General features: G+C 40.3%; 1 non-coding gene and 1 pseudogene across 1 annotated transcript; both read right to left on the bottom strand.

The window, feature by feature from the left end:
* Positions 1–222: 222 nt before the first annotated feature.
* LOC126021574 (U6 spliceosomal RNA) lies at positions 223–329 on the bottom strand. Its single transcript, XR_007500078.1, has one exon. It is a non-coding gene; the product is annotated as a U6 spliceosomal RNA (small nuclear RNA).
* Positions 330–12,484: 12,155 nt separating this feature from the next.
* Positions 12,485–13,219, bottom strand: LOC126020487 (chromobox protein homolog 3-like; annotated as a pseudogene).
* Between the last annotated feature and the right edge of the window lie 525 nt (positions 13,220–13,744).

Raw genomic sequence — 13,744 nt, 5'->3', positions numbered from 1 at the left:
GGAATCACAAAATACTCAAAACACCCAAAGCAATTATAAAAAAGATGAGAGGTGTTCTATTATAAGTCTGTTATACTATAAATGGTTAGTAATCAAAAGTAGTACTGTATTCTAATTCTCAGACCAATGAAATAGGATGTAGTTGCAGGCCTGAGTTCCAGTAATGGTGGTACCTATAAAAGTTCATTTGGGTACTTATTCACAGCTGTACCATATTTTTTTTTAAATATGGAACCCTTCAGGAATTTGCATGTCATTCTTGCACAGGGGCCATGCTAATCTTCTCTGTATCATTCCAATTTTAGTATATGTGCTGCCGAAGCTAGCACATGTACCATATACTTGTAAAACTAGTTATTGATGACTATGAGCAGCCTAAAAGTTAAGCAATTGACTAGATTTGCTTTTGTCCAATTTTACTGTGGACTGTTCACAGTGAGAGAGCTCCACATTGGGTCAAATACAGATTTTGTTGCAAATGGAGTCAGTGTGTCTAGGTATCATTAGATATGACTCTATGTTGATAATAAGAATTTGAACAAGTTTTGTCTGCTGGCTATGAGGTTCTAATGCTAATGAAGAATTCATGCACCTATTATTCAGGAATCTAGTGCTGGAGACTACAGAAGTGACTGAGGAAAGTTCAAATCCAGAACATGTATCTTTATTATTGAGTCATTGTCTTAATATTCCAGGCAACTGAAAGCCATTCATTTTCTGAGGTCTGAAAACGGTCTCAAAAAGAGGCCAGCTTTCTTACTGATTTTATGAAGGAGAGAACTTTTTAAGAACCTTATTCCGGTATTTCATAGCCTTCACATTTCGCTTTCAGATTAAATTCTTACTTTATAGTTATAGCTAATGTTCAGAATTTAAATGCTTCTTCTGGAATGATCGCTGAAATAAGTCGTTATCCTGTTACTACTTTATACGTTTAGCTCTATTTTTTTAATAGGTAAATTAATGTTGATGTTTAAACCCACCAACTACTTGGATATGGAGAATGAGAGACTAGTGTGGGGCAATGCTCATTGGTTCCCATTTCTTCATCTAGCGCCCATCTGAACTGCAGTGCTACAGAGAAACCAGCAGGTGGCGGACCAGGCAAGACAGGAAAAGACCATCGGCTCCTACCTATCCTTAGGGGTCCGTCCAGTTTCCCAACAGATGAGGAGACAACTCTTCAGGTCGGTCTTGGTTGTGACTTGAATTTCTTAGAACTTTATTACAAAATTCCTTTGTGGGCAGTCCGTGGCTCAGCTTCAATTGGCAGCTAGGTTGTACCTTGTCTCTTAAAATATTTAGAAATATATTGAATTATTTTGTGTTTTCATGATGCTTCTTCATTAGAAGAATGGAATGCTTAGATAAGGTGCTTGCAGGTCTAACTCAACATAGTGTAGATTAATAGAAACAATACATGAATATATTTACATATTTAGTTAGCATGTTGTTCATATAACTCCATTCAGCACTGTGCTGTATCATCCATTGGAATTCAAATGAACCCCACCATTGGTGGTCTAGAGATTTCCTTGCAATTTCTGTCATCTCTCAGGTGCTTTTACACTCTTCAGGTAGTCCATCTGGGTATGGTAGCTTCAGGAATTTAGTCCAGGTGGCTGGTGTTTACTCCTACTCTTCCTATATGTCTCTGTGAGCATAGGTTGGCAGTCAAACAGGACCAGAAGTGGGAGTTGCATGGACAGCGCCTGAGGGATTCACCCAGAGCCTACTCTGAGTGTTGTCAGTCAGAAATTTTGCTATACTCAAAGCACCTTGGGGAATGGTCTCTAAAATCTCAACAATACAGAAATCTAGGATTCTTGTATTCTAATGCACCCTGAGGGGTGGCATGGAGAGGGCAGAGTATAGACAACTTGTCCCAGCAACTGTCTCGTTGTAGAAGTGATATAGTAGCAGGAAAAGGTTGGATACAGGATGTTCTTTCTTCACTCTGGGATATAAAGAGACATAATAAAGATCAAAGAGTGGCCCAAAGCAAAAGAGCTAGAGAGTTAGTCTAGGGAATTAAACTTCCTGGGGGAAGTATGAAGGTATAGGTGGTAGAGGTCTTTGATGGAGGGAAGTGGGCACTTTGGTGATGGGTGTGGTATTGGAAGGATATAAGCATAAAACTGTCAGGAAGATTATTGTATTTTACAGCAATAAAAAAGTGAAGACAAACAATGAACAAACATCTCCACCCAGTTCCCCTGCAATTACTTAGCAAATACAGGATGTTTGCATTAGAGCCCAGGGTAAAAGGAATATAAAATGCGACTTTAATTATGTAAGGGAGAGACCCCAGTTTCAGGAAAGTCTTGGCTACACTGAAGGAACTGGCAAAGAGGGAAGAAAGCAAAAAAGCTGCAGTAAATAGGTATGGAGAGCTTGCACCTGCGTAGGAGGCAGAGTCAGATCAGTCAGTTCTGAAGAGTAGATAGAGGATTCTCTGTGATCAGGTTCAGATCCAGAACATGAGCCCAGAACTGGTGATGGTAATGGTGATGGTGAGTGAGTGAGAGAGAGAGAGAGAGAGAGAGAGAGAGAGAGAGAGAGAGAGAGAGAGAGAGAGAGAGAGAGAGAGAGAGAAAGTGTGTGTGTGTATGTGTGTGTGTGTGTGTGTGTGTGTGTGTGTGTGTGTGTGTGTGTGTGTGTGTGATGTGTGCGCTTGTGGGGGCTGGCAGAGGTCAGTGTCTTCCTACTCCTTAGGTGAACTTCCTTTTCCACCTGCAGGGGGCCCCCAAACAGCATCCTCCCTTCACCTTCCTAAGAGTGGTGAGGCCCTGCCCCTTACTGTAAAGGGCCTTTTCTATTTGTTTGTTTTGTTTTTGACTGGTGGCACTAAGGGATTACTCCTGGTCCTGTTCTCAGAATCACTCTTGGTAGACTCTTGGGACCATATGGGATGCTGGGGATTGAACCTGTGACAGCTGCATGCAAGGCAAACACCCTACCCACTGTGCTATCACTCTGGCTCCACTTGTACTCTCTTGAGGATAGCTCCATCTATCTCAATATGTTGAAGGTAGAGGATATATTTTTTATCACGAATGAATTTTGATTTTGTTAAGAACTTTCTCAGTATCAGTTGATACAACTACATGGTTTATACCTTCCTTTAGTTGATAATAGTGTATTACATTAACTGATTTGGGAAATTGAATCATTCTTGCTCTTCTGGGCTGAGAATCCCACTTGATCATGAAGTATGATTCTTTTTTTTTTTTTTTTTGGTTTTTGGGTAATGCCCAGCAGTGCTCAGTGGTTAGTACTGACTCTGCACCTAGAAATCTCTCCTGGCAGACTTGGGGGATCATATGGTACACTGAGGATCGAACCCAGGTCCACTGTGTACAACCAACCAACATCTTATCTGCTGTGCTATCACTCTGGCTAAGTATTATCTTTTTTTTTTTTCCCTTTTGGTTTTTGGGCCACACCCGGCAGCACTCGGGTTATTCCTGGCTCTATGCTCAGAAATCGTCCCTGGTAGGCCCAGGGGACCGCATGAGATGCCGGGATTCGAACCACCGCCCTTCTGCATGCAAGGCAAACACCTTACCTCCATGCTATTTCTCCAGCCCCCCAAGTATTACCTTTTTTGATATATCAATAAATTTGACTCATTCAGGGTTTTTTTTTGGGGGGGTGGGGGTGGGCCATAGCTGGCAGGGCTCAGGGGTTACTCCTCTCTCTGTGCTCAGGAGTAATTTCTGATTGTGCTCAGGGTACCATATGGGATGCTGGTGATTGAACCTGAGTTGGCCACATGCTGGGCAAATGCCCTATATCACTGTACTATTGCTCCAGCCCTATCATTTAGATTTTATTGAAGATTTTTGCATCAATATTCATATTAGTTTGCGGTATTTTTTTAAATAACATCTATATCTATTTTGGTATTGGGATAGTGTTGAATTCAGAGATAAAAGGGAGGAATTATAACAAATCCCTTAGGAATTCAAGATATTGTGAGAGGTTAATATAAATACAAATATGGGGCTGGAGAGATAGCATGGAGGTAAGGCATTTACCTTTCATGCAGAAGGTCATCGGTTCGAATCCTGGCGTCCCATATGGTCCCCCGTGCATGCCAGGAGCAATTTCTGAGCACGGAGCCAGGAAAAACCCCTGAGCACTGCCGGGTGTGACCCAAAAACCACAAATATATATATATATATATATATATATATATATACAAATATAAATTCAAAATATTGTGAGAGGCTAATATATAATATAAACAACATTATACTGTTAAATGGGAGAACTGGAAAGAAATGGATGTAGAATCATATAATCTAAAATGATCAGGGAGCAAAAAAAACTTGAACACATACAAAGTCACATAGAAAGTCATTGAAACAATTAAGAATCATTAAAAAAAAAATCATTCCAAGAACAAAAGCCCTGGCCCAGATAGGTTCACTAATGAGTTTTTTTCTGTCTCCTTTATGTTTTTATTTTTTTTAAGCCAAAAATTTTTTATTAAATAGTTTTTTGAGTTTTAATTTGGAGGCACACCTGGTATCACTCCTGGTTCTACATTCAGAAATTGCTCCTGGTAGGCTCAGGAGATACCGGGGATCAAACCCAAGTAGGCCATGTGCAAGGCAAATGCTGTGCTGTGCTATAACTCCAACCCCTGCCCCTGAGTCTTTTTTTTTTTATTTAAACATCAGTTACAAGGTTGTTTAAACTACAGTTTTTTTTTCCCACAGGTAAAGTTGGTTATGAGTTACAGTTATACAATGTGAATTTTTAAAGACTTTGAAGAAGACTTACTACTTCTACTCTTTAAACTTTCCCAAAATATTGAAGCAACAGTTTCTAACATCTTCTATGAAACCACCTTCATCAAGTGACATAGAGTTGTTCATAATAACCTCTTACAATCTTTGGTATTTCTGAAGTGTCCATTATTGCTTCTCCCCTTTCATTCCTAATCCAATTTAAGTAGTCCCTCTCCCATTTTTTTTTTTTTTTACTGTGTGAGTCTAGCTAAGGGTTTAACCATCTCATTTATTTTTTCTTTGGTTTCATCAACCTTCTGTATTATTTTCTTCTTTTTTGTTGTTGGTTTTTTTTTGTTTGTTTTTGTTTTTTTTTGTTTTTTTTTTTTGTTTTTGAGCCTCACCCGGTGATGCTCAGGGGTTACTCCTGGCTATGCGCTCAGAAGTCGCTCCTGGCTTGGGGGACCATATGGGACACCGGGGGATCGAACCGCTGTCCATCCAAGGCTAGTGCAGGCAAGGCAGGCACCTTACCTCTAGCACCATCGCCCGGCCCCTATTTTCTTCTTTCTATATCATTAATTTCTACAGTAATTTTAAAATTAAATTCCTTTCTAGTACTGAGTTGGGGATTAATTTATTGTTCTTTTTTTCTGCTTTTCCTCCAGCTGTCTGATTAGGCCATAATTTGAGCTTTATCTTTTTTCTTGATGTGAGTCTGTATTACAATGAACCTCCCCATAGTACTGCTTTTTGGTGTATCTCTATAGGTTCTGATAGTTTGTGTCTTTATTCTGATTCATTTTATACTATTTTATTTCTTCTTTGAAAGTCAACAAGGGACCCCTCTCCCCAACCCAGAGGTGATGTGGCCCTGTGGCTATCCAGGCTGGCAGTGTGGACAATGTTGGGGTACCATGTCGTATTGGGGATCAAACTCAGGGTCTCCCACAAGCAAGGTACATGCATCACCTCTATCCCACCTTCATGCCCAGGTTTTTTGAGTCAAAAACAGTAGTACTTGGGCCCGGAGAGATAGCACAGTGGTGTTTGCCTTGCAAGCAGCCGATCCAGGACCAAAGGTGGTTGGTTCGAATCCCGGTGTCCCATATGGTCCCCTGAGCCTGCCAGGAGCTATTTCTGAGCAGACAGCCAGGAGTAACCCCTGAGCACCGCCGGGTGTGACCCAAAAAACCAAAAAAAAAAAAAAAAAAAAAAAACAGTAGTACTTGAGGGAACATGGGGAATGAAGGGATGAAGATAAAATGTGCGTCGCCTGCATGCAAAGCGTAAGTTTTACTGCAAAATTAAAAGACTTCTTTTAGGGGCTGGCAAGGTGGCGCTAGAGGAAAGGTGTCTGCCTTGCAAGCACTAGCCAAGGACGGACCACGGTTCTATCCCTGGCGTCCCACATGGTCCCCCCAAGCCAGGGGCAATTTCTGAGCTCTTAGCCAGGAGTAACTCCTGAGCATCAAACGGGTGTGCCCCCCCCCCCAAAAAAAAAGACTTCTTTTTCTTTTTTTTTTTTCTCTTTATTTAAACATCTTGATTACATATATGATTGTGATTAGGTTTTGGTCATGTAAAGAACACCTCCATTACCAGTGCAACATTCCCACCACCAATGTCCCAAATCTCCCTCCATCCCACCCCCACCTGTACTCCAGACAGGCTTTCCAGTTCCCTCATTCATTCACATGATTATGGTAGTTCTCTGTGTAGTTATTTCTATAACTGCACTCACCACTCTTTGTGGTGAGCTTCATGAAGTGAGCTGGAAGTTCCAGCCTTCCTCTCATTGTCTCTGAGGATTGTTGCAAAAATGACTTTTATTTTTCTTAAAACCCATAATTGAGTGAGATTATTCTGCATCTCTCTCTCTCCCTCTGACTTATTTCGCTCAGCATGATAGGTTCCATGTACATCCATGTATAGAAAAATTTCATGATTTCATCTCTCCTGACAGCTGCATAATATTCCATTGTGTATATGTACCACAGTTTCTTTAGCCATTCATCTGTTCAAGGGCATCTTGGTTGTTTCCAGACCCTGGCTATTGTGAATAGTGCTGAAATAAATATAGGTTTGAGGAAGGGATTTTTTTTTTATTGTATTCTTGTGTTCTTAGGGTATATCTCTAGGAGTGGAATAGCTGGGTCAAATGGGAGCTCAATTTCCAGATTTTAGAGGAATCTCCCTATCGCTTTCCATAAAGGTTGAACTAGATGGCATTCCCACCAGCAGTGGTTAAGAGTTCCTTTCTCTCCACATCCCCGCCAGCACTGATTGTTCTCATTCTTTGTGATGTGCGCCAATCGATGTGCGCCAATTGATGTGCGCCAATCTCTGTGGTGTGAGGTGGTATCTCATTGTTGTTTTGATTTGCATCTCCCTAATGATTAGTGATGAGGAGCATTTTTTCATGTGCCTCTTGGCCATTTGTATTTCTTTTGTTATCAAAATGTCTGTTCATTTCTTCTCCCCATTTTTTTTATGGGATTAGATGTTTTTTTCTTGTAAAGTTCTGTCAGTACCCTGTATATTTTGGATATTAGCCCCTTATCTGATGGGTGTTGGGTAAATAGTTTCTCCCACTTGGTGGATGACTCTTGTATCCTGGGCACTATTTCTTTTGAGGTGCAGAAGCTTCTCAGTTTAATGTATTCTCATCTGTTGATCTTTGCTTTCACTTGTTTGGAAAGTGCAGTTTCCTCCTTGAAGATGCCTTTAGTCTCAATGTCGTGGAGTGTTTTACCAACCTGGTGTTCTATATACCTTATGGTATCAGGTCTGATATCAAGGTCTTTAATCCATTTGGATTTTACCTTCGTACTTGATGTTAACTGGGGGTCTATGTTCACATTTTTGCAAGTGGCTAACCAGTTCTGCCAGCACCACTTGTTGAAGAGGCTTTCTTTGCTCCATTTAGGATTTCTTGCTCCTTTGTCAAAAATTAGGTAATTGTATGTCTGGGGGACAATGTCTGAGAACTCAAGCCTATTCCACTGATCTGAGGGTCTGTCTTTATTCCAATACCATGCTGCTTTGATAACTATTGCTGTGTAGTACAGTTTAAAGTTGGGGAGAGTAATTCCTCCCATTTTCCTTTTCCCTAGGAGTGCTTTAGCTATTCAAGGGTGTTTATTGTTCCAGATGAACTTCATAAGTGTTTGATCCACTTTTTTGAAGAATGTCATGGGTATTTTTAAGGGGATCACATTAAATCTGTATAATGCTTTGGGGAGTATTTTCATTTTAATGATGTTAATCCTGCCAATCCATGAGCAAGGTATGTGTTTCCATTTCTGTGTATCCTCTCTTATTTCTTGGAGCAAGGCTTTATAGTTTTCTTTGTATAGGTCCTTCACGTCTGTGGTCAAGTTGACTCCAAGATATTTGAGTTTGTGTGGTACTATTGTGAATGGGATTGCCTTCTTGACTTCCTTCTCTTCCTTATCATTATTGGTGTATAAAAAGGCCATTGAGGGCCCGGAGAGATAGCACAGTGGCGTTTGCCTTGCAAGCAGCCGATCCAGGACCAAAGGTGGTTGGTTCGAATCCCGGTGTCCCATATGGTCCCCCGTGCCTGCCAGGAACTATTTCTGAGCAGACAACCAGGAGTAACCCCTGAGCACCGCCGGGTGTGGCCCAAAAACCAAAAAAAAAAAAAAGGTCATTGATTTCTGTGTGTTAAATTTGTAGCCTGCCACCTTGCTATATGAGTCCATTGTTTCTAGAAGCTTTTTGGTAGAGTCTTTGGGATTTTCTAAGTAGAGTCTCATGTCATCTGCAAACAATGAGAGCTTGACTTCTTCCTTTCCTATCTGGATTGTCTTAATACATTTTTCTTGCCTGATCGCTATAGCAAGCACTTCCAGTATTATGTTGAAGAGGAGTCGTGAGAGAAGACAGCCTTGTCTTGTGCCAGAATTTAGAGGGAAGGCTTTTAATTTTTCTCCATTGAGGATAATATTTGCCATTGGCTTGTGGTAGATGGCTTCAACTAGTTGAGAAAGGTTCCTTCCATTCCCATCTTGCTGAGAGTTTTGATCAAGAATGGGTGTTGGACCTTATCAAATGCTTTCTCTGCATCTATTGATATGATCATGTGATTTTTATTTTTCTTCTTGTTGATGTGTGTATAATGTTGATAGATTTATGGATATTAAACTATCCTTGCATTCCTGGGTTGAAACCTACTTGGTTGTAGTGTATGATCTTCTTGATGATGCATTGGATCCTATTTGCCAGGATTTTGTTGAAAATCTTTGCATCAGCATTCATCAGGGATATTGGTCTTTAATTTTCTTTTTTGGCAGCATCTCTGTCTGGTTTTGGTATCAAGGTGATGTTGGCTTTCTAAAAGCTGTTTGGGAGTGTTCCTGTTTTTTCAATTTAATGGAAGAGCCTGGCTAGGATTGGTACTAGCTCCACTTGAAAGATTTGAAAAAATTCATTAGGAAATCCAATTGGGCCTGGGCTTTTCTTTTTGGGCAGATGTTTAGATTACAGTTTCAATTTCCTCAGTAGTGATGGGAGTGTTTAGATATGCTACATCCTCCTTACTTAAATGTGAAAAGTTATAAGTGGTCAAGAATTTTTCCATTTCTTCTAGGTTCTCATGTTTAGTAGCATAAAGTTTCTCAAAGTATCTCTGATTACCCTTTGGATCTCTGCAATATCTATCATGATCTCCCCCTTTTCATTTCTAATATAGGTTATCAAATTTCTCTCTCTTCCTTTGTGAGTTTTGCCAATGGTCTATAATTTGTTTATTATTTCAAAGAACCAACTTCTGCTTTTGTTGATCTTTCAGATTTTTTTTTGGTTTCCACTTCATTGAGTTCTGCTTTCAGCTTTGTTATTTCCTTCTGTCTCCCTATTTTTGGTTCCTTTTGTTGGTCATTTTCTAATTTTTTGAGCTGCATCATTAAGTTATTCAGGTATGCCCCTTCTTTCTTCCTGATGTGTGCTTGTAGAGCTATAAATTTTCCTCTCAGGACCGCTTTTGCTGTGTCCCATAGATTCTGGCAGTTTGTGTCTTCATTATCATTTGTTTCCAGGAAAGTTTTGATTTCCTTTTTGATTTCATCTTGGACCCACTGGTTGTTCAGTAGCAAGGTGTCTAATTTCCAATTTTTAAAGTTTTTCTTCTGTGTGGCTTTGTAGTTCACATCTAATTTCAGAGCCTTGTGGTCAGCAAAGGTAGCCTGCAAGATTTCTATCCTCTTGATTTTATGGAGGTATGTTTTTATGTGTCAGCATGTAGTCTATCCTGGAGAATGACCTATGTACATTGGAGAAGAATGTGTATCCAGGTTTTTTGGGATGGAGTGTCCTATATATATCTACTAGTCCTCTTTCTTCCATTACTCTTTTCAGGGCTAATATGTTTTTGTTGGGTTTCAGTCTGGTTGACCTATCAAGTGTTGATAGGGCTGTGTTGAAGTCTCCCACAATGATTGTGTTATTATTGATTTCTTCTTTCAGATTTGTCAGTAATTGTATTAATTTGCTGGTCTCTCATTGGGTGCATATATGTTTAATAGTCTGATTTCTTCCTGTTGCACATATCCCTTGATTAGTACATAGTGTCCATCTTTTTCCCTTACCACTTTTCTGAGTATAAAGTTGGTGTCATCAGATATTAATATGGCCACCCCAGCTTTTTTGAGGGTGTTGTTTGCTTGGATGATTTTCCTCCAGCCTTTGATTTTGATTCTATGTTTGTTCTGACTATTCAGATGTGTTTCTTGTAGGCAGCAGAAGGTTGGATTCATCTTTTTGACCCATTTTGCCACTCTGTGTCTTTTAATTGGTGAATTTAGTCCATTGACATTGAGGGAGATGATTGTCATAGGATTTAATGTCATCTTTGTAGATAAGTTTGCTGTGTTGTTTGGTCTCTATTGTCTTAGAGTAGACCTGTCAGTTTTTTCTTTAAGGTTGGTTTATCATCTGTGAAATTTCTAAGCTGTTGTTTATCCATGAAGCTAAGTATTCTTCCTTCAAACCTGAATGTGAGTCGGGCTGGGTGCAGTATTCTTGGTGAGGCATTCATTTCATTCAGTCTTGTCACAATATCCCACCACTGTCTTCTGGCCTTGAGAGTTTCTTGTGACATGTCTGCGGTAAGTCTTAGGGATCTTCCTTTGAATGTAATTTCCCTTTCTGATCTTGCTGCTTTTAGTATTCTATCTCTATCTGTGGGATTTGTCATTGTAATGAGGATATGTCTTGGGGTGTTTTTCTTTGGGTCTCTTTTATCTGGTACTCTTCAGTCATGCAGGATTTGATTGCATGTATTCTTTAACTCTGGGAGTATCTCTTTGATGATGTCTTTGACAGTTGATTCTTTCTGCAGATCTCCTACCTGGGTCTCTGGGACTCCAATGATTCTTATGTTGTTTCTGTTGAGTTTATCAAAGACTTCTATTTTCATCTGTTTGCATGCCTTGAGTACTTTTTCCATTGCCTGTTTGTTTGTCTTAAGGTTCTTTTCCAATTTCTTCTGTTGTGTTGAGTTTTTCTGCATCACATCTTCCAGTACTCCGATTCTCTCCTCAGCTGCTGATACCCTGCTGTCGAGGCCATCCACTGAGGTTTTCAGTTGAGCTACTGTGTTTTTCAGATCTGCTATTTCAGTTTGGAGTTTTCTGATTTCTGTTTTGTGTTCTGTTCAGATCGATCTATGCTTTCTTTGAATTCTACAAACATCTTCCATATTGCTATTTTAAGTTCCTTATTTGAAAGGTTAATCAGGTGGTTGGAATTTATTAGGTCATCCGAGCTTTCGTCCTCATTTTCTGTGTATGGTGTTTGTCTGCGAGGTTTCCCAATTGTCACGCTTGTAGTGTGGTTTTTCCTGTGTGTTGTGGTGGGTTCATTGTTAGAAAGAGTGCATGGCCTGCGCTCTTCTGCTGCCTTTAGTTGACAGTTTTTTGGGGGTGTGCTCGCTAGGCCTGTGAGGAGACCTTCAGGGATTCAGAAACAAAGGCAGACAAGCAAAGACAGGAGAAGTTTCCCTTGAAGTCCTCAGAGTGAACAAAGGCACAGCAGGGTGGAGCCTCCACAGGCCAGAGAGTTCAGCTTATTGGACGGCGACTCCCACAGCCAGAATGTACTTACTGGGCAGCTTCAAAATGCAGTTTTTTGGGGGTGCGCTCGCTAGGCCTCTGAAGAGACCTTCAGGGATTCAGAAACAAAGGCAGACAGGCACAGACAGGAGAAGTTTCCCTTGAAGTCCTCAGAGTGAACAAAGGCACAGCAGGGCGGAGCCTCCACAGGCCAGAGAGTTCAGCTTATTGGACGGCGACCCCCACAGCCAGAATGTACTTACTGGGCAGCTTCAACATGCAGTTTTTTGGGGGGTGCGCTCCCTAGGCCTCTGAGGAGACCTTCAGGAATTCAGAAACACAGGCAGACAGCAAAAAAGACATTTTTAAATCTTAGTTTATTTTTATTTTTTCTGATAAAGGAAGCAATTATAGAAAATTTTATTTGTTCAAAGTAACCAGTGCTATTAGATGCAAAACAAAAAATAACCACAAATCATACACACACACACACACACACACACACACAATTTTAGAACCCCTCAATACTACTGAAAAATGAACATATAAACCTTGATTTTCATTAAAATACAGTTTTGTCTTCACACTAGTTAAGCAGATTTAGTAAAACCCAGATTTTATGTGTGTGTATACATGCACACACACATATATATAAAACAATGCATACAATTATTGATCTTCATCTTTTGGACAAGAATGCTAAGTTAGCTTATCTTCATAAAAAGCAATTCCAGGGGCCAGAGTGGTAGTGCAGCAGTAGGGTGTTTGCCTTGCACTCAGCAGACCTAGGAAGGACTGTGGTTTGATTCCCCGGCAACTCATATGGTCCCCCAAGCCAGGAGCTATTTCTGAGCCCATAGCCATGAGTAATCCCTGAGCATTACCTCGTGTGACCCAAACCAACTCCCCCAAAAAAAGTTAATTCCGGTTTGAGGGCACTTCATATTTATCTGTTTTGCCAGCATCAAGTCTGCCTCATCTGAATCTGTTCACTTCATGAGGAGCATCAATTCTCCTCTGCTTTCTATGGCACCAATTTGTTCAGGATCCAGACTTCTGGCAAAGCCTCTTGGTTGTCAGCAGCACCTCTTTTCTTTGATATTCTATCATCAGGTTCACTGTCAGATAAAGATTTTCTTTTTGAATCCAACTTTTTTTTTATCAGCTTTTTGGGAATTAAGAAAGGCTTCAGTCAACTCAAGACAATCTAAATTTTCTTCAGGTTCCCAAGTATTGCCAGCATCTGTAAATCCTTTCCATATCAGGAAATGTCTACTTTTCCATTTACTACACATTGGTCCAGTACTTTTTCCACCACAAATTCTCAGCTCTGCCTCTTTGGTTTTTCTACTCTTTCCATTCTGTTTTGCATTTTTTTTCCATTATAGTTTTATTGGAAGACATTTTTTAATTGCAGACTTGAAGAGCTATTGTTTGCTGCCTCCTAGCTGCTCTGGGTTCTGGGTCTGCGGGTCTCTCAGTGGTTGTTTATTTTATATTTACACTTTGTTAAGACAGCATAGTTTACAAAATTATTATTATTATTATTATTTTGGTTTTTGGGTCACACCCGGCAGTGCTCAGGGGTTACTCTTGGCTCTACGCTCAGAAATCGCTCCTGGTAGGCACGGGGGACCTTATGGGTTGCCAGATTCAAACTACCATCCTTCTGCATGGAAGGCAAATGTCTTACCTCCATGCTATCTCACCAGCCCCTACAAAATTATTTTTAATTTATTTTCAGACAGACATTGTTTCAACAATAATATCATTACCAATATCAACTTTTCTCTAACATTGTACCCAATTTTCCTCACACACACACACACACACACACACACACACACACACACACACACACACACACACACACACCCCAGCCTGGCTCCTTGACAGACAAATGTACCTGTTTGGTTGTGGTCATTTGGA

Source organism: Suncus etruscus, chromosome 10, assembly GCF_024139225.1.
Source record: "Suncus etruscus isolate mSunEtr1 chromosome 10, mSunEtr1.pri.cur, whole genome shotgun sequence".
Classification (NCBI taxonomy): Eukaryota; Metazoa; Chordata; class Mammalia; order Eulipotyphla; family Soricidae; genus Suncus; species Suncus etruscus.
This window is presented reverse-complemented; position numbering and strand designations above follow the sequence as displayed.